This window comes from Protopterus annectens, chromosome 15.part0 (assembly GCF_019279795.1).
Source record: "Protopterus annectens isolate FY-2018-M chromosome 15.part0, PAN1.0, whole genome shotgun sequence".
NCBI lineage: Eukaryota > Metazoa > Chordata > Ceratodontiformes > Protopteridae > Protopterus > Protopterus annectens.
Window position 1 is genome coordinate 111,492,558 of NC_056749.1, and position 22,289 is coordinate 111,514,846.

The window sequence follows — 22,289 nt, forward strand, 5'->3', positions numbered from 1 at the left end:
CAGACAGTCTTTCACATGATCACAGATGTACACAGTAATGAGAAAGATTTATTTTTTTTAATACCAACAATGGTAATACAGGTATACCCAGAAAGGTAAGAGAAAGAGGGAAGAATACCAACAATGGTATTAGAGATTACCTAGGGGCAAGAGGGAAGGGAGGGACCTATGCCAGCTATGGTATGAAGAAATACCAGAAAGGGGGTAACAAGGAGAAAAAACACTCCCATACCAAAATAAGCTAAATATGAAAGCACGACTAAAACTGATGAGAGGTTTTTAGACAGAGAAGTAGCAAAATTTTTGAAAAATAGTGAAAAAAAATCTAATACTTACCTTGAGAGCAGGCCTGACATGTCTTGAAACTCTACGCGGCAAACAAGATCTGAAGGGAAGATAGGCATTATGGGTAACTTTACCTCGAGAGTTTTTTGGCTGGGGCAAGCTTGTTATATCAGCCGAGTTGGTTCCGTGGTCAGAATCGAAACCCAACTGTCATGAATGAATGAAGACAGACATCAGATCTGCATTTTAGATTTAATGTAATGTATAATAACTTGATGGTTAATTGACACTCCTGTAAACAGTTGAAATTTTTTCATTTATTATGTTCACAAATCTCTGTAAATATGGTTGGGATTACTTTACAAACTGAATATCCAGTAAAAACTTTAAAAAAATCTTCACATCCTTACTGGAATTAATTAAATATTTAGCAGCACTAGGATTAACTAAAGCTATAGCTGCAGGGTCAGGTTTGGGAAGAGTGTATAAAAACTTAAAAGTCTGAGGAACTTTGTACATCTTGTCTGCCTTTTTATGGGCAGCTGGCAGACTATTAGGAAAATTGCAGGCAGTAACTAACACCTAACACATACACACACACACCCTCCAACATTGACATGATTGGAGGAATACATAAAGATTCTGTAAATTCCTTCTGTAACAGTTAATAGTATTTTCTGAGGGACTGAGAAACTTCAGAGTGGTCTGAGGTACAATTAATGGCCACAGCAATCACTCACCTGAGCCTCAGGCAAATTGCCAGCCTGTTGTGGTGGCAAAGACTGTCTGCTGAACTTTTTCTTTTTGTAGCAGAAGGATGGACCATGTGACCTGACAATTTGTTTAATGGTGCTTATTTACTGAGGAAAACAACCATCAAAAGCTGGATAGCAATACTTTAAAATATTTTCCAGCCCCAAAAAGTGAAATAAATGCAATTTTTCCACAGAAAAAATGATTTTCAGTTACTTTAAACAACTTTTAAACAGACAGAAAAAAGAACAATCTTCTTTAAAAAGTAAAACACAATGCCATGACTGTCTGTGCCTAGCAAAGGAACAGCATAAGCCAACTATTAATCCTGAAAAGCCACAGAGGAGAATACTTTTTGGTGGCAGGGAACCTCTAAAGGGGCTTCGTGCCCAAACATGTCCTTTCAGTCAGCTCAAGTTGAGGGATGGTTTGGGCATATGGAGGGTACCCTGAAGATTTGGAAGCTGACTGACTTTTAGATCATATGCAGGATATAACCCATACCTCCCAACTGTGCTGAATTACTCGGGTTTTACCGAGTTTTGGGGTTCAAATGAAGGGGTGCCACGATTCCCGATTAGCACTCCTTCATTTCTGATTTTTTTCTTTTGTTTTTTAATTTCTGCACTGTTAGAGCTGACGTCATCATGTGTGTGAAGACGTCCACTCTGTCAGGGCTACAAGCCTGTCAGAACTGAGCTCAAGGAGCTCACGCATTTCTGGCTGGCTTGGCTGTTCAAATGCGAGTGGGAACGGCAACAAACTGCTGCTGACTGCTACACTGTGGATCATTATTTCAAATGTGGGAACGGCAATTGCTCAGCATTATCAAGGAAACTAATGAAGGGTGTTGTGGGAACACCGCAATGTCTCTGCAAAGACTACTTGAAGAGAACGACAATGTCAGTGGAATGGTGTGTGTGTGTGTGTGTGTGTGTGTGTGTGTCCCCATTTAATACACCTGGTGGCTAGAGGTACTCAGGCTCAAACCCTGTACCTTGAGTACAGGTTAAAAAGAGCCTAAAGTCCCTAACCACTACCACTTGTGGGCTTTGCCCAGGTTTGTTGTGCTAAGAGGTTGAGAGCTGTGGTGAGAAGTGAGAAATGAATTCACTAAATGATAGCCTTTAAGTTTCAGTCTTCCTATTTTTCAGGAAGCTGCTGATTTGGTGTAGTAGTATAACACAACATTTTATTCTAGCAACTTTACAAAATTATACAAGCAATGTTTAAAATGTGTCCCTGGTAAGACCCTAGCCACCACCACTTATAAGCTTTGTTCAGGTATGTTGTGCTAAGAGTTGAGAGCTATGGTGAGAAGTAAGAACTGAATTTGTATTCCCCCATTATTGGCTTTGTCCAGGTTTTTTGTACTAAGAGGTTGAGAGCTATGGTGAAAAGTGAGAAATTAATTCTCTAAATGATAGCCATTAAGTTTCAGTCTTCCTATTTTTCAGGAAGCTGCTGATTTGCCATAGTAGTATGGTGCTCTGACTGTAGTGCATAGGGTCCTGGGTTCAAGACTTGCTAGTGAAATGCATGGTGGTAACACATTTTATTCTAGTAACTTTACAAAGTTATACAAGCAATTTTTAAAATGTGCCCCTGCTTTTTGACCTTTTTGTCTCACCCCCCCAAAAAAAATGAAATTGAAAATAAGTGCTAGTAGCTGTGCAAGATGCCTATGGCTTACACTACAGTCATTCTATTTATAGTGTGGGTGTGGAAGTAGATTTTATGATGGAAATGTTCTGAATTGGGCAGTTTTGTCATTATTGGTTCATGCATTTTGTTTCATTACCTACAGTGCAGCCTACTGGAAAAATGTTCAAACAATAAATTTAAAATGCGTTCTAACAAGTGTGTTGTATTATACAAGGAATAAAATTTAATAAAGTTAGGAAAGGTGTATCAAAGAAAAAAACACATGTATGTTTCTTGTTTTGTGTGCAAGGGGCCAATGATTTGAAAACAGAGTAATCTTTATCCACCACTGGCCAGATGCATGTTCTTTGGATGTGGTGTAGGTTTCAATGCTGTTTCAAGGGCAAAGAAGTTTTAATGCCAAGTCTATTCTCATTGTGAGACAGTATTGCTTTGTTTACCAGATGTCTTTTAGTGTTTGTGCATTGTTGTGCTGTAAAATGTAAAAATAAAATCCAAATCATCATTGTAGAAGTAAAGCAGTATGGACACATTAGTGTTTATGGTTAATGGGGCAAAATAGCCAGGTAATGGGACATTTGAATGGCTGCAGGGGGACTCTGGTGCCATATTTTGGTTGTCTGTTATTCAGTTTGCATTTGAAAGTTGATTTCCCACAATTCCATTGGAGTGGGTGGGGTTACGTAATTATGTATGCAAAGTGGATGTTAATCAGCATACAGATTTGTACCTATTTTGCATGGGCCTTGTCCAGATTTGTGATGTTTCCAGGTTGAGATGTATGATATAACCCATATAGTTGAGGTGACTGCAGCAAAGATCAATACGATGAACATCAATTGTACTAACTTGATGCAAGTTGATGTCATCATTGAGGTCAACACCAGTACTAAGAATACTTTTAGTACCAGACTCAGAAAAACTGCAGAACTGTGGAGGGCTGGTGCTGATCTATCAGCATCAAGTATCCAGTCTTCATCACCAAGTGCCAAAGCCAGTGGTGCAAAATGAGGTACAGACACTGAATACAAGTTTAGGCTCAGCATTGATGGTAAAACTGACAGGCAAGTCTATTGACACTGACATACCATCACTGGAGAAGGAGCCTTGCCCAACACTCTCATAAACATATGGTCCCAATCATCTTAGAAGAAGAGACTGCTGGAGGAATGCATAGATATGGTTTAGGTTATGGAAAGATATTACAACTACTTTAAAAAAAAATGACTCTCTTCCGAAATAGCTGGTCAACTATTGTGTCAAGCTGACAGAGCTGCCTAAGGTTAAGTATCATCACCATTCACAGCAGCACTTGTATACAATAACTTGAAGAGATCCACCCTGGAAATCTTAGTAGCAGGGGGAAATTTGTCATCCTATCAGAGAAATCATTTTTTCTTTTTGTACTAGCCAACTAAGAAGACAATTCTTTAATGATGTTGTAGTATCATACAGACAATCTTTTCAGAAATATCACAACTAGTAGAGTATAACAGCTCCATGCAGTGCAGTAGGAGTCTGCAGAGGGGTAAAGCGTATGCAAACATTTGGAACTTTTTTTTTTAACCAGAAACTTTACTCTTTCCAGTTTAACAGTTTTTTTTTTTATATCTAATTAGGAAACAAGCATGGGTCATTTCCTAAAATCATAATAGAAACCAATACAGTGTCACAAACCACAATGGTAACCTGGTAGGATTCAGGAGGATGGCAATTAAATGCAACCAAACACAACTAAAAGGCAACACTTAAAATTTACTGACATCAATCAAAGGTACCATGGTGAACGGATCTCACTTTAGAGATTTTCAGCAGAACTAAATAGCTACTAAACGTGACAAACCCGGAAGCCTAGGAGTGTCTGTCAGTGCTTGCTTGATTACAGTGAGAAAAACATGCAAATAAGTGGATCTGTAGTGCATTATGGGAGTTTTGAGTTTTAGAGCCTGAAGATTCTTAAAAGTGTCTGTTATTTGTGGTTAACTAGTCTTAGTGTTGAAATGGATGGAACTGGATCATGTCAGATCTGTTTAATAAAATTTTAACACTAACCTTTGGTGTATCTTTTAGCCATGAAGTAGAGAGCGATAAACCCCTAACTATGACTTAGGTTCCATTAGTGCTTTGCCTACATGCTGGAGCTGAAAGGGGAAGGGCTAGAGTTAGGGTGTGTGTTGCTGCTTTACTAGTTTAAAAAAAAATACTAGTGCCATGCTTCAGCATAAGGCAGGCAAGGAGGGATAAATCACCACTGGGGGGGGTCTGTCATTGCTTCATTGCAAGCTTCCTGGCTGATGTGGCCCAACATATCAGTCACAGATATGATTAACTAGGAACCTCAGTTGGGCTACAATATGACTGCCCTGGCGTCTTCACTTCACTCCAGATTTGAAGCAATGTCTTCTCATCCACAGTCATGAGAGCTACTTGGCAAAGAGTTATGTTTGAGTACTTTCTTGCTACCAAGAAATTAGAAGCTATAGGAAAGCTAAAGGATTTGAAGTAAGTATGTCAGAAAAATATATGGTGTCTTTTTAGAGATGTAGTACAGAATTCAAGTTTACCTTGAAATATTTTATCAATGATTTGTAGCATGGTAAGAGAGAGACTTTTGGATAAAACTTCAATCACTTGCTCAGGCACTGTAGTAAGATATTTCAGGTAACTAACTAATCTTGCACCATGTCACTTGTGTAGAAGTAAGGATCAAATGCTCCTTCTGCGGTGTTATTTTATTTACATTTGTTTACCGGGATAGTCCTTCTGGGTATAAGCCCATTTTCAGCAGAGTCCCAGGGAGAAAAGCTCCATAAATACAATGTACATTAATTTACAGAAAAAGCTACATTAATAAAATAAGACAAATATACATTGACTTTGATAACATAACATTAAGATAATAGAATCATAAGCATTGTTTACAGTGTTTAAGTTTTTTTATTTTTATTTTAAGGTATATTAGTCAGGTTAGTATAGACAAAGAGGAAAATAGAAGAGGATGAAAAAGAATTCTGATAAAGTTAGCATCAGGTCATAAAAGGCTACTGATCTGGGGGGATTATTTAACCTGGATTGATACAAGAACAAATCCATCTACAGTATAGGTTGTCTTTTAACTGTTTCTTGAACTAGATTGGGTTAGTAGTGTTTAATATATGTTGCGGAATTGTGTTCCAGGTTTTGGAAATATGATGAGAGTAAAGGGAATCCCCAGCATTATTATTATTACTTTCAGAGACTTGTAGAGGGCTTTTGTACGTAGAACAAAGTTGTCGAGTATTCACATATGGTTGGGTACAGGTAAGATAATGAGGGACCTCTAGCCATTTTAATTAACGTAGGGAGGAGCGATGATGTGACCTACGTGGGGAATTTGTAGCAAACTTGGCAATTTTGTTATAGCGGGATTCAAGTTTGGAAAGTTCCGTTTTGCTAAGGAAAGTAAGTATGGCGGAGGTGTAGAGTAGAGTGGCTAAGAGGTGAGTTCTAGCTATGTGTATCTGGCTTGGTTTGTCAGAAATGGCTTAATGAGGTACAGAGAGTCAAGACTGATGAGAGTTTTTTTAATGGATTCAGATAGATGAATATCAAATTTTTGTTTGTTGTCAATAGTTACACTTAGTAGTTTGGTTTGGGAGATGGCAGTAATAATTGTGTTGTTTGAGGAATATATATGAAAAGAGGTTGGGGTATGGTAGATTTGATTGGGAGAAATAGCATAAGCTTGGTTTTGTTTGGGTTTAGTATAAGGTTAGCTTTGTTTAGCCAGTGTTCAACTTCCAAGAAAGATTGTTGTGTGATGTCCTGCAGTTGTGGGAGGATGCATGACATAAGATGGCAGAGTCATCTGCATATTGGATAGGAGTGGATTTATGCAATTGGTTAGTGAATATATTAAAAAGCAAGGGACCTAGTATAGAACTTTGTGGGACTCCAATGTTAACAGGGAGTAAAGATGATAGATCCTGACTCCACCAAACAGCTTGTTGTCGCCTGGTTAGATAGCTATGGAACCATCATAGTGTGGAGTGACTAAGGTTTAGGGTGGCCAGTTCTGACAGTAGATTTTGATCAAATGCCTTAGAAAGGTCTAGAAAGATGGCAGAGACAAGTCTGTTTTGGTTTCTATGGGGGTTTATAATGTTGGTAAAGCTGAGGAGGGCGGTTGTAGTGCTATGATGGGGGGGGGACATGTTGTGCATGAGAGAGGAGGTTGTTGGATAGTAGATAATTGAGAAGTTGGATATGGATGCATTTTTCAAGTGTTTTAGAGAGGGTAGAAAGGATGGCGATGGGTCTGTAATTTGTAAGTTCTGTGGATTTACCTCCTTTATGCAGAGGAGTGATACAAGAGATTTTCCAGAGTACTGGAACATAGTTTTCGGAGTGGTTGATGAGGATTTATATAGGGTATGCAGTGGCATCTGCAGCAATTTTTAGGAATTCTGAAGGGAGATTGTCTGCAACTAGGCCAGAAGGTTTTAAGGAGTTTTTTTTTATAGTGTGAGTTGAAACAGTTGTAAAGGAGAAGGTATTTTCAGTATAACTATTGGCTGGGATTTTGAGAGAGGTACTATTGTTACATTTGATGAGAGAATGTATTGAGTTTATGAAGAACAAATTAAACTGTGTTGCAATACTATCCTTTGAGGGAAATGTAGTTGGTGTAGGGGTAGTAGTGTTGGCAGGCTGCAAGAGTTTCTTAAGAGAGGACCAGAATTGTTGGGGCGTTGTTTTGGTGGTTTTGTTGTGCAGTAGTGTAATACATTTTTTATCATTTCTTATTTGAGATTTAGCTTTATTTCTAAGCTGTTTGTAAAGTTTTAGCCAGTGTACCCTTGCCTTGTCCCTTTGTTTTAAGAGACATTTAGTGTTATTTGTTAGCCATGGTGAATGGTACTTTTTTATTCTAGCAGATCTACAAGGGGCTAGGCTATTTAAGATGTCCAGAAAGGTAGTGTTAAAGTATTGTACAGCAGAATCTAAAGTTAAGGTTGTTAATGAAGACCAATTTGTTGGAGTAGTGAATGAAATGTTTGGGCATTGCATATTTTTTTATTATGAATTAGACAATAGACTGATTGTCTAGGTGGGCTAAGCTAAGATTATGTCTAAGCAAATAAGTGGGCATGTGGTCTCTGATACTATCGGGTAGACACCCTGTTTGGAGGCATGTGGGAGATCTGTTTGTGAGAGTCCAGTCTAAAATATTGTCTGTTAAGATGTTTTATCTATTCTGGTAGGTTCTTGAATGAGCTAAAAGAAACCATGTAGGTTTATAAAGTTAGAAGGGCTATTGGTGTCATGGGAGGTCCAATCTGTATTGAAATCTCCGAAAATTATGGTTTCTTGTTGGTAGGTTGAGAATAGCCAAAAGAGAATGTCTTCACTCGTAGCTGAATTATCACATTATTATCATTATTATTTTAGCAGTTACAACTATAGCCACATGCTTCCATTTTCTAACTTCTTCAATATAACCATATTCTTTATGAAAAATGAAATTAACACTTATGAGCTGAAACAAACAGCTATTATAAATGTTGGCCTTAAATGGTCTCTATTGTTGGAGAAAAGTGATGATTTCAGTGTTTTCTTTGGAATAAACTAAAGTGTAGCCCATGTCAAGCATAAATATTCTTTAATATACAAGACTCACCATACATATATTACAAATAGCTATAGACATGATTTAGATAAAGGGTTACCACCTGTCCCACTTTGCGAGGGACAATCCCTCTATGGGCAGTTGTGTCCCGACAAAAAATATTAAAAATGGCAAATGTCCTGAGATTGTAGGACATTATTATGTCCTATATTGTATGTAATACTTGCATAAAACAGTTATTCTGTATCTAAAATACCTAAATGTTATAAGAAACACAATAAGCAACTAAAATGTTACAAGAATAAGCTATTATTTAGGCAAAAAAGTTAAGTTCTATCCTTTGTACCGACCATGGGTATGTGTCAGCCTGTAAAATCTGATGCCTGTCCTGAAAATGTCTCACTTTGGCCATTTGAAAATGTGGCAGCCCTATTTAGATATTGTAAATGGATCTTTTAATATGATTAACAATTAAATTCCAGTAAACCACGTCCACAAACAGCATGCTAAAACCATAAGTAAAAAGGGATCTGGTCTGCATGTTGGCACCCATTCTTGCATTTAAAAGAAAGGAAGTGGTTCATTGATTTGTTTCTGAAGAAGTTCCTTTTAAAACGGAACAAAAGCACTTAAACTGATTAACACTGTTCAATAGAGGATTCGTTCGTGGCTTCTGGTGCAACATTTAAATTCCAGATATGACTAGTATGCTAAAATATGTTTGATGTTTTCGTTGTGGTACATTTAATAATGTGTTTTAAAATAATACCAATTATAAGCAGCTGCAGTAAATGAGTTTCTGTAATTAATACTTCAGTGAAAGGTCAGAAACAAGGTACTGATGACATTTTACAGAATTGATTGTTTTGGAGACTTCGATTATCTGTAGCAGGCTATCACATTAAGACTTCCGCAAAGCACTACCATTAACATCCTTCAAGACAGGTTTCAGTTGCACTCCACTGCAGAAGAAGTGAAGCATACATAATCTATGGTAGTCGTAGTTAAACAAATTGAACTGAAGAAAAATGTAAATATCATGTGAACAGCTGTGAAGCACAGCAAACTGAGAATATATACAGAGCCACAAGACGTAAAGAGATCAGGTAGAGCACTGTCAACTTTAGATAACTAAAGATGTTTTTGCAACAATGTCTAATGCCAAGTTCACTGTTCTTGAGAATATTCAAGGGTTCTGGTAAAGTAGGATAAAAGAAGCTAATTGCAAAATGTCATAGAATATTTCTTTTTTTGTACAAAATCTTATTTCCTTTTTTTTTGTGAAAACATACAGTAAAATGTTAACAATATTAATAGACAGGTAGTAATATGACCAGAGAATACATTGCTGAATAATAAAACATAAATACAAAACAGTAAGAACTATTTACACATATGCCAAAATTCCCTCATTGATTATATATACCAACTTCAAGCTAGAATATATTCAAAAAGGGATTTCCAAAATTCTGTAAAGTGAGTGTGAGATTTCTCAGTGTAGGTTAAATATTTCTAGATAGAATATTTCTAAGGTTACTGTTCGGTATCTCCATCTCAGAAAGTGTTCCAGAGCAGTGCAGGTGAAATGGCTGAGGCCCTGTGTAGTAATCAGTATAGCTGTTGATTATCTAGTCAGATGAACCACCAAGCAGGAAAGCACAGCTGTGTAAGTAAACCTGCCATAACAGGAGATGTTCAAATGACCACTGCTGCAATAGTCTAAGTTATATGGGTTATATTCTGCCTAAGCTTAAGAGCACCTTCCACACGCCCAGACCATTGGAGGTTTGAGCTGAGCATGGAATAAACTAGCAGATTGGGGCCCAAGCAGTTCTGAGCTTTCATGTCAACTGAAAGAGGGAGGCCAGAACTCTGAATTAGGTCACTGCTAGGTGAAAAGAATCCATGTTCTTACCCTGGCACACAAAATATAAAAACAAAAAGGGGAGAGGAGAGTAGCAGCTACTGCAGCAGGGGATCATTCAAACGTCTACTATTATGATAAGCTTACTTACGTGACTGTACTAAACTACCCTCATCATTTGATCATGAATGAACTAGCTTAAGCTATATGGGTAAAATACCAAAGTTTATAACAAGAGGGAGAAGGAAGGGTAAGATTCCAGGAGCTAATGAAGAATTACCCAGTCCTGCAAAAGAACAGAATGCTTTGTAGATGTATGCAAAGATGTTATAGCAGCTGCTTCAAGAATAAGTTGAGTTCATTTTTTTCTGAAAAGTCACTGAAGCAGCCAAGACCTTGGTAGAATATGCCTTCACCTTACCTAGAAGTGGCTTAAGATGGTGGAAATAGAAATTAATAACTGGTTAGAATTTCTGAAGGTTTTAGCTCTTTCATGATAGCATCAGTTTTGTCTGGGACATCAGGGTAAGAAGGATCCTTTCTCTCTCGTGTTTAGGCCCAGAAAAAAAGTCAGGCAGATAGAGAGCTTGTCACAAAGTAAACTTGGATACCACTTTAGGAAAACATGAAAGATTCAGTCTCAAAAAAAAAAGTCTTTGTGGAAAATGAGCTAATGTTGACCTTCCAAAATAACTTGCAATTCACTCTTCTTGCAGAAGTCAGAGCAAACAGTAACAGGGAAACAGGAAAATTTAGTGGAAATGAAAACTTATGTCTTACCATAAAACTTGGCATCTGTGGTCTCTTCCTTCATTCATCCTCATGACATGGTCTCGGATCTGACCCTTGGATCCAGCTCATCCACTTCTACAGACTTGTGTCCGACTCTCAAGCTCCTCCCTTATACCCACCATACCCTGCATCCACTCAACTACCTCAAATCAAGTTTGCCAAATCTAGACATGCCACATTCAGACATCAAAAACTGGCAGAAGAGGCTCAGACATAGGACATTAGAGTCCAGAGATCATCCAGGTTCCTTAAGAAGAAAAGGCAGGGGGATGGTTGGGTGGGAAAGTGAAGATGAATGAAGGAAGACAACACAGATGCCAAGTTATGGTGAGACATAACCTTTTAATCTGATGTTGCCTCCTTCATTCACCCTTGTGATAGTGTCAGAGTCCCCAGATATGAGAACCTTGGGTGGCCCTCATGGAAGGCCATGCCGTAGCACCATTGAGACAAATGAAGCCCTGTTCTTGGAAATAACATCCAACTTGTAGTGAGACACAAAGGTGTGATTATTAGACCAAGTGGCTGCTGCACAAATGTCATCAATAGAAGTTCTGGCATAAAAAGGCTGAGGAAGTAGCCATAGCTCTGGTAGAGTGCACCTTAGGAGGTTTAGGTAACCTCTAGAAGAATAAATGAAGGAGATGCAATCTGAAATCTATTTTCCTAAGGTAATTTTTGATACTTCTTGACCAAACCTGATTGGAGAAAAAGCTATAAAAAGCTGATCAGACTTTCTGTGCTGTTTGGTTCTGTGTAGGTAAAAATGGAGCTGTCTATGAACATCTAAGAGGTAGAGGGCATACTCCCCTTTGTTAGAAAAATTGGGAAAAAAAATACTGGGAACTGAATAGACTGATTGATATTGCTTTTTGCAGCTACCTTAGGTATAAAGGATGGATTAGTGTGTAAAGCCATCCTATCTTTATGGAGCAAGATAACAGGGGGGGTTAGAAGATAGAGCCAGAAGCTCAGAAATCCTCTTGGCAGAAGTCACAGTCATCAAGATAGCCATTTTCCAGGACAGAAAATTAATGTCACAAGTAGCCACAGGTTTAGATGGGTCCTGTGTCAATGCCTGCAGTACCAAAGTAAAGTCCCATGTAGGAGAATGATCCCTAATGGGGGGGGGGGGGTCTTAGTAAGAAAATACCCTTCATGAAGGATTTACACAATCGGAATGTGAACAAGGAACGAGTCTGACTTGCTGTATGAAAATTGGAAATAGCACCAAGCTGTAACTTAATAGTGGAAAAACTAGCACCATCATTAAAAAGAGAAATAGTAACACATCTGACACAGGTGCTGAAAAAGGGTCAGTGTTCCTGCTAGTGGCCCAAAAAACAAACCTCTTCCTCTTGCTGTTATAACCTTTCTTAGTAGAAGCCTTTTGTGAAGTTAAAATATTTTTCCATACTGGGGACTGAAGCCTGGACTGTCTCAGCTCAGAAGTGGAGAAACCATGCTGTCAATTTCAGGGTTCAAAGGTTGGGGTGTTAGCTTCTTGACAGGTGAGAAAGAAGCTCTGGAGTGGGCTCCAGTATCCAAGGAGGATACTTCAGATGAGACCAAAGAAAGGGGAACCACACCTGGGGATACTAGAAAGGGGCAATAAGGATGACTGAGCTCTTTGACCTGCTTGCCTTATGAAGTAACTTGGGGATGAGTGAGAGAGGAGGGTAAGCATACAGGAGACCCGGGGACCAATTATGGACCAGAGCATCCCTTGGGGACCCCCTCTGAAGAGGGGTAAGAGCAAAAAACTTGCCACACTTGTTGAGGGGGAAACAAAGAGGTTGCAGCAAGGTTGACCCCAACTGCTGAATATCATGTTCACTACTGATTGATTGAGGAACCACTCGTGTGGAATCAGAAAAGACCTGCTGAGTCTGCCTGCCAAAACTTTGGTTTATCCTAGGATATGCATTGCAACTAGAAAATGGTCTGAAGAGATTGCCCATTCACACTTTCATGGCCTCCCTGCACAGGGGATAAGAATGGGTTCCTCCCTGCTTGTTGATGTACCAGACAGCTGACATTTTGTCAGAATGTACTGCAATAGTCCCCAGAGGAAGGACATCCTGAAAGGCTTGCAATGCTAGGACAGCCCTAATCTCTAGGACACTGATATCCAACTTGGTCTCGTGGGGTGAACACATGCCTTGGACCATCTTCCCATTGTAATGGCTCACCCATCTGAATTGGGAAGCATCCTTGGTCACAGTGGCTAACAGGGTATTGTTCAAATATGGTCTGTTGAGGATAACATTGTCTGACTGAATCCACCAACTGAGATGACACCTGCAGATGGAAATTAGCTTGATGCGAAAGGACAGGGGTTGAGACAGGATGGACCACTGAGTGGCTAGATACCATTGTAGAACCTGCATGAAAAACCTTGTTAGGGGAACTAACAGGATGGCTGTAGACATGGACACCAGGACCTGCAGGATCATTTGAGCTATGGGAGCTTGTAGAGCTAAGAGCTGTTGTACCTGATTCCTCAGAATGGTTACTCGAAGTAGAGCGAGAGAAGCTATCTGATCCTTATGTTGAGATGCACAACTATGAGCTCCAAATTCTGTACCAGAGAAATTTGAACTTGTTCATGTTTATGGTGATGCCCAGTGTGGGTGCTAACTGGAGTAAATAGCCCCTTGGCTTGGATCAGTTGATGCTTCATGGGAGTGGTTAGGAGCCAATCATCCTGATATGGATATAGTTGGAATATTTTGAGCCTCAGGTGAGTGGCCACTGCTTCCATGCATTTGGTGAGCAACCAGGGGTCTGTGGTGAGACCAAAGGGCAGTGATCTGAACTGGTAGTGAATTGGCTCCCAGCCAGAAGTGCAGATATTTCCTGGTGTGCCTGTCTATTTTGATGTGACAGTATGTGTCCTTGAGCTCTAGAGAGCACATCCAGTCATCCTTGTGCAACAGCGGCAGTATGGACTCAACTGCAACCATTTGGAACCTCACCTTCTTAAAATATTTGTTTAACTTGCTGAGATCCAGAATTGGTCTTAGGTCCCCTGTCTTTTTCAGCACAAAAAGAAGTGGGAGTAGGTTCTGAATCATCTTTGTTCGGTTGGTACCTGCTGGATGACTCTCTTTTGCAATAGCTGTTGAATTTCCTGTGCTGCCTGCTTCCTTCGACCAGGTGGCATGTTGGTAAGGGTTTTGGATTGCAAAGACAGAAGTGAAAAGGGAATATAAAAGCCTCTGGATATCACAATTAGCACCCAATGGTTTTGAGTTAACTGGGTCCAGGCTTCAGACTGCAAAGCTAATCGTCCCCCGACTACCTCCAGAGATGGACAGTTGGGTAGCACTTCAGGAGCACTGATAGGGCTTATTGGAAGGAGGTTCCCTAAAGCCCTGGTTCTGCATACCCCCTCTGCCTCTAGGGTGGCATCTACCATCAAACCCTCCTCCTCTGCCTCTGGAGGAGGGTTTTCCACACTGGTCCTGGAAAGGCCCATGGGACTTGTGGAATCACATCTTCTTACCCCCACACTGGTTCCTGGAGAAGGGCCTCTGGGGGGGTAGAAAAATGAGTCCAAAAGTAGAAAGGGTCTTTCCATCCTTTTCACTGTGGGTAAGTGTCTCTCTAACCGATGACACACAAAGGAAGGGGCCATTGACAAAAGACACCTTAAAGGGCTCTGCAAAATCACATAGCCTCATCCAGGCATGCCTCCTTAGGGAAAGGCCTGAACCAGCTGCTCACAAAGTGCCCTCCATGGTACGGGGGATTAACCTCATCGAGGAACTGGTGATAGATGAAAGACTGGTTAGCTTGGGAGAAACTTTTGCAAATTCCTCTGCAGGCATGGACTCAGAGAGGGAAGCTGACAGTTTCCTGATCACGTCCCTCTGTAGCCTGGTGAAGTCAGCTAGGTAGTTTAACGACCTCAGCACAAAGGTTGCCAAGGTGTAAACTCACTTCCAGTTCTCTCCAATGCTCTTTACTCCTTTGTTTAGCAGATGGACATGGTTCTGCCAGAGCCTTCTTGGTGGCTACAGCCACCATGATAACGTCAACCAAGGATAGCGATAACTTACTCCAATGTATCCTGTCTGTAGGGGGCACTAAGTACCTATGGGACTGTTTGGGAATAGGATCAATGGCGTTTGGTTCCTTCCACCCACAGTGAGATCCACAGTGAGATATTAAGTCTACAAGGGGATCTGCCAGGGAGGGTTACCCAAGATGTTGATGGGCCCATTCTGAACATCTCAAAGAGAACTGACTCCTCTGAAGAAGGGGGTTGGACAGACCACCCACGCTTCTCCTTTAGGATCTCCAATATGTCTCTGAAGGACACAGCTTCAAGTGTGGATTGGGGGGACCCTTCCCTCTCATCCAAGTTGGCATTCTCGGTTAAGGATTCCAGGGGGGAGTCCACATGCCTCTTTTTACACGTCCTCTTCCAAGAAACTTCCTCAGCTGGGTATTCTGGAGAAGTATCAGAACAAGGGTATCCCTCCTGAGCAGGGAAATCTTGAAGGCTGATAGGGATGGGAAGACTCATGGCAGGATGAGAGAGAGTAAGGACTGGATCCACTGGAGGTACAGGGGTGGATTGGGGAACCTATACAGTCGAATCTCCAACCTGGGAGAAGACCCACTCCACTACCTGAAAGGCTGAAGGACTAGGTAAGGCCCTATCCAGTTTTCCCAGAACTGAGACTACCAAAGAAAAACAGGATGAACCTACACTAGATCTATGGCCCCAGAAGGGAATGGACCTGAGCTACTGAGTGCCAAAACACTGAAGGGAAGGAAAGGCTCCGGAGAAGGAAGGAGCAGATCCCAATCCCCCAAACCCGGCACATATGCCATGAATCTGAGACTCATTCTACTCCAAAAGAGTCAGAGTGGGGCTCATCAAGGGCATTCTCAGCAGTGAGGAAGGAAATTTTCTCTGCACCAAGTCTGAAGTGCATGGCAGACCCAAATCCATAGGCGCCAAAGCTGTGGGCCAGATTGGAGGAGGAGTCCTGATGGGGTAATGAGAGTAGCTCACGAATCTGAGGGAATGGAGCTGAGAATACCCCCATCTGAATCTAGGCCTTAAGAAACTTCTTCATCAACCTGATCTCATCTACCTCGGACAACCTTTTGGAGGACCTAGATGAAGCTAATGAGGATGGCCTGGAGTGTTTAGATCTGGAGGAGAGAGCTGGGGACTTCAGCAAAGCCCTTGGATCTGCTGTAGTAGGATCCAAAGTTTAAGACAGTGGAGTTGGGGAAATGGTGATGAGTTCTTCTGGATCCAAGAGGGGTGCTGACTTTGGTGGATCCAAGGAGGAATCCACCGATTTCTTAGGCTTCTTAGAATCCAGAACTTCCCTCGGGAAAACAGGGAGGGACCTCTTTTTAGACTCCTTAGAAAAAGCTGAGGAGGTATAAGCCTGGGATGCAATCTGAGCCTCGGGCAAGGAAGGAAGAAGGCCTCTTAACATAAGTTTGTTATGTCTGTTGGCTAAAGTCTGAGGGTTAAAAGCCACACAGACGGAACACTCAGCATTTAGATGGTTGGCTCCTGGCAGTACACACACTCCTTGCAGGCATCCTGATTGAGGATTTTATGCCCACAAGAAGTGCAGTGTTTGAAGCCTGGAACTTGTATGTCAGTCATACCAACGACAAATCCACCAAAAATAAAGGACAGGGAAGAAGCCAAACAAATAATGTCATAAGAAAAAACTAACACAGAATTTAGATTAAACTTTAACCTAAATCTAACTCTAACTTTAAGCTTGACTTAAGGCTTAAACTACTAACTATTTATTTTTTTACAGGAGGAAAATGGCAGTCAAAAGCACACATGTGCACACGCACACACACACACACACACACAGACACACACACACACACACACACACACACACACACACACACACACACACACACACACACACACACACACAAGAAAGAGAGGGAGGAGAAAGAAAATGGTAAAGTCACTTACATTATCCTTTCAGAACCAACTAACAGCTTGAAAGAGGGAATCCATGTCTGAACTCATTGAGAGGCAAACGAGATCTGAGGTAGTTGGGCATATGCAGGGTATTGTGGTTATGAGGGAGGAGCTTGAGAGTCAGATTCAAGTCTGTGCAACTGGCCTATCTGGATCCGAAGGTCGGATCTGAGACACTGTCATGAGGATGAATGAAGGAGGCAATATCAGTTCTTTTCATTCAGTGTGTAACAGGGCCCAGTTCTATGACCCCTGAGCCCCGCATTTACCAGAGTATAGGAGGAATAACAGCCTGGTCAGCCAGGTGGGGGGAGCCCCCTTTAAAGGAAGTGGATGTTCCTTCCACTGTCACCTGTAAGCTTTGCTAGCAATGTTTTTCACCCATTTGTCAGAAACCACTGTCTGCCAGGCTGCTTTGTGGATTGCTAACTTTTGAGAAAGTGCACCTAGAGGGGAACTTGAGGAGGAAGGGTGTCATGCATCAGCATTGTCATAGATTGGAAGGGGGGTATCCTTTTTGGGAAAGGATCCCCTTGTTATGTTTGGCGGATTTCTTTTTGGTGCCTTGTTTTTGTTCTGCTGGGACTTCTGTTTGTTGGGCTACTGAAAGTTATCCTGCTTATTGGGGGGGGGGGGACCTGGTGGTATGGAATGTTTTTACAACATCTTCCATGAGTTCACTTCTGTCATTCCAGTGTTTAAGGATCTGATTAGCTGCCGTACTAAACACACAATCAGAATCAAGTGGTGCATTCATAATCTCATTTTTTAACTTATCAGAAAATTTTTGACTGTGCAACCAAGCATGACTCATCACTGACATCTCTGCAGATCATCCCCCCTCCAAGGGGCTCTAAAGTATGCTTAGACACTTGACAAACACTGGTAATATCTTTAACACAGACTTTCTGCTCAACAGGTAATAATGCAGCAAACTCATCTAAACTACATACATCTCAACACAGACTTCCATATAAAATAAATAAAAATAAAATTGCCAAAGATTCCAAAGACAGCCACAAGGCATTCAATAGTTATGTCAATAATCTAAATAGTAATGCTCAGATCTGCTCTGAGTTACAACAGAATGGCATTAAATATACTGATCCCAAGGATATTGCCAATATCCTGGCAAATCGATTCAGTGCCAACTTCATCCCCCTCTCATCCCCTAAAAGGCCCATCTCAATACCAAAGGATTGCCAAATTCCGGTAATAACAGCCACACAAGTTAAAAAAACTCACTCTCCAAAGCTAAGAATACAGCATCCATGGGACCAGACGACATCCCGGGCTGTGTACTACATGAACTGGCACCTCATCTCAGGCCTCATGCCCACTGAGTGGTGTACAGCTACAGTTATCCCACTCCACAAGACAGGCTCCATACATTGGATCCTGGCAACTACCACCCCATCAGTCTGATGAGCCTGATCTGCAAGGCCATGGAACGTATTATCATGGAACTTATAAAGACATTGGCAACCTTCAAACACTTGACCCCACCCAGTTTGGGTTCATGAAGGGCCAATCTTGTCTTCTGAACCTGATTGATTTCTTCGAATCAGTTTCCAGAGCTGTAGACGAGCTCCAGCTCCAGACAAGTGACAAGTGGAGTACTTCAGGGTTCAGTCCTGGGACCACTCTTGCTTGGCATCTACTTCTCTGAAGTACAGGCCAACACTAAGGGACTCTGGCTAACAAAGTTCGTAGATGACTGCAAACTGGGAGGCATTACTGAATCCCCAAATGATGTGGATATTCTACCAAAGGGCTTTACAGAAACAGATGCTTGGTGCCAGAATCATGGGCTCAAGCTCAATGCCAAGAAATGTATAGTTATCCCATTTGGGAAAAAAACATGTACCCATGAGTTACCACATAGGTGGCAGTACACTAAACACCGAAAGTGTGATCAGATACTTAGGGACACAGGTGGACAGTGGTCTCACCTTCGATAACCACATTGCCACAACAGTCAGGAAGTCCTTTTATGTGGCACACCTCATTACTAAGGGCTTTTCATCCAGAAAAATGGAAGTCATTGTCCATCCTCATTAGACCCATAATTGAATATAATGCCCCATTTGGTATGTACCTCTCAAGCCATCTGCAACAACTGAAAAGGCCGCAGAAATACCTCACTTAAAGAATCACAGGCCTAAAGCAGATGTCCTATGCTGACCATCTAAAAAAACTACAGCTATACTCTGTCGCATATCGTCTACTCAGATTGATCTCTGCTTAACATACAAGGCCATGTCAAACCCAGAGGTGTTGGATATGCTACACTTAAAGAAATTCTAATCCCTCAGAGCCACATGCTCCAGGGATCTAAACCTTGTCATCACAATGGACAAAACATGCTGGAGGGATATGTTCCTGACCCAGAGACTCCCCAGACTCTGGAAGCAGAACACCTCTTTGGCCTTCTTCAAAAGGAAACTTAACAGTTGGATGGGAGATATGATCCCCAGGGTGAATTTCCTGTCAGTCACCCTGCTAGACAGGGGTCCAGGGAAGTAAATATTGTGGGAAGAAATAGCCAGGCAATTGTTATGGCTAGGCTTGTATAGGCCCTAGGGCCGATAGCCTAGTACCAACCTATGAACCTGTAAAACACTGGGAGTTAAATGCTGAAAGCTGCTGTGCAGCTTCTTTCCTGAGATTTTAGCCACTTGCCTAGTTTAGTTGAAGTGAAAATGGTTGAAGAAGAACATCTTTATTGAAAGAAGTCCCTGGGGATAGAGAAGCAGAGTCCACAGACAAGGGGCTTGTAGGGAAGGCATGGCAGAACACACCCTGAATTTCTTAAACACATTTTTAAGCAGAATCATTCAGCAGAGGAAAATTGCAAACTTTCTTAAAGCTATCCTCCAGTGCTTGAATCAATGGAGGGGAAAGTTGACACATCTGGAGCCTCATTCTCCAAAAGTCATATATCTGGCTGATGTAGGGGGCAGCTGATGATTGCTCCCAATTGAAAACACCCTTAAATCTAGCCAGTGTTTGGAAAAAGAAAACATCTGGTTAGATTTCTGATCCAGTTCACCCTCAGAGGAAATTGACAGATCAGACAGTGACACTTCTGAAACCTCAAATTCCAGAACCTTTTCAAAATCAAGATCCTTGGGGGTGGGAGAGATGGCATTACTCATAGCCCAGGCTTGCACCCCTTAAACAACTGCCTGAACAATGGGTCTAGCCATAAGCACCAGCTCAGGTGGAAACACAGAAACTGTTGCTCTGCAATGTGGTGGGTCCTCTGTCTCATTTTTTGCATCCACTACATTATGGGAGAACCTCTAGGAGGAGACATGTCAACACTGGCAACAGATTTAGCGCACCTGACTTTCCCTGCACCTAAAGAGTTTCTCTTGTACCTGAACAAAGCAATAATATAGCCCTGGAAGATGCATCTGACCCCTGTGTCACACAGTTGTGGTACTAAGCTATAGAGTTAAATGCATGTAGCTATCATTGCTGAAGCCTTCCTGTGTCCTGACAGAGTGCTCTTCAAACTATCTGGAGATATACAGAGCTAAGTATATTTTTCTGGCACTTCAGAGTTGTGTACTGTTATTTGTTGTTTGACTAATTTTGTATCATTGCTGACTGACTTCTGAGTTGTGCACTGTTATTTTTGCTTCACTGTATAGTTTTTCAGATCTCTGCTGAAGGTGTTTTCCCCCCTCCCCCTATTTCTCTGTGTCTTAAGTTGGTATAACTGGTTTTACACCACGTGTGTTATCTCAAGGATTACTTGGATAAAATTAGACCCTCTTAGTAACAGCCTGCATATCACTACTGGAGCCTTCCTGTGTCCTGGCAGATTGCTCTTGAAACTATCTGGAAATATACAGAGCTAAGTATATTTTTCTGGCACTTCAGAGTTGTGTACTGGTAATTGTTTGACTAATTTTATATCATTGCTGACTGACTTCTGAGTTGTGCACTGTTATTTTTGCTTCACTGTATAGTTTTTCAGATCTCTGCTGAAGGTATTTTCCCCCCTCCCCCTATTTCTCTGTGTCTTAAGTTGGTATAACTGGTTTTACACCACGTGTGTTATCTCAAGGATTACTTGGATAAAATTAGACCCTCTTAGTAGCAGCCTGCATATCACTACTGGAGCCTTCCTGTGTCCTGGCAGATTGCTCTTGAAACTATCTGGAAATATACAGAGCTAAGTATATTTTTCTGGCACTTCAGAGTTGTGTACTGGTAATTGTTTGACTAATTTTATATCATTGCTGGCTGACTTCAGAGTTGTGCACTGTTATTTTTGCTTCACTGTATAGTTTTTCAGATCTCTGCTGAAGGCGTTGGTTTTCCCCTACCCACCCTCCCTATTCTTGTCTTGTTGTTTAAATCTGGAGGCTTTTGCAGTTGCCCGCCCCCACTGTAGATTTGATCTGGGACACTCCCCCCAGTCCCATCTCTTTACCTCATTCTACTTAATAGACTCCTTCTGCACTTGTTTTTCATTTTTAATTTAATTGCATTTTTTTAACTGTTTGGTCTAACATTGCTACATACTCAAGTGTGCCTGCTTGCACTGCATTTGAATTGTTTTTACTGCTGCTTTAGCTACTCTTTCTTATATATATATATATATATATATATATATATATATATATATATATATATATATATAATCTAACCCTGTTTCCTACCTTTCCTGTAAATAGTGTAGTCCAGATTCAGATTTGCTGTATCCATGACTGTATGTAAGCTTCTGAGCGCCCCCCCCCCCAAGCTTTCTGTGTTGGAGGGAAGCCTTCTAGTTTATCAGTGCGAGTGGTAAGCACTAGGTAACCTATCTACCACATAAGGAGTGGTTCTGGTCCAGAAGTTGTAGTTATTGGCCGTTTGGGCAGTTTTTCCATCTCTCTCAACTTTCTGATTTAAAAGCCCACATTTGCACTTGTTTCCCCCCTTTCCTGTAACTAGTTTAGTCCAGATACAGATTCTTAGTTTTAGCACTTGAATTTGCTTATTCGTGATCAACACTTGTTCAGAACTTATTGTAAGCACTAAATAACCTAATTACTACAGCACTCAACCTTCCTCATTACCTAGAGGAAAACAGCTCTTGTACTCACTTTCCTCACTTATCTAGAGGAAAATAGTTTTTTATTCAGGCATGTCCAAGGGTCAGCTCCCAGTGTTCTCTCCTGTCTATCTGATGAATCTGAGCATCTTGGGGCAATGTAGAAATTGCCTCATGCACACAGACAACCCTCTCCTCCTACCACCCAACACTAAAACCTGTGAGAGATGCACTTATCTAGCCAAACTGGAGGTAAAGCTCTTTCCAATCAAGACTGAACTTG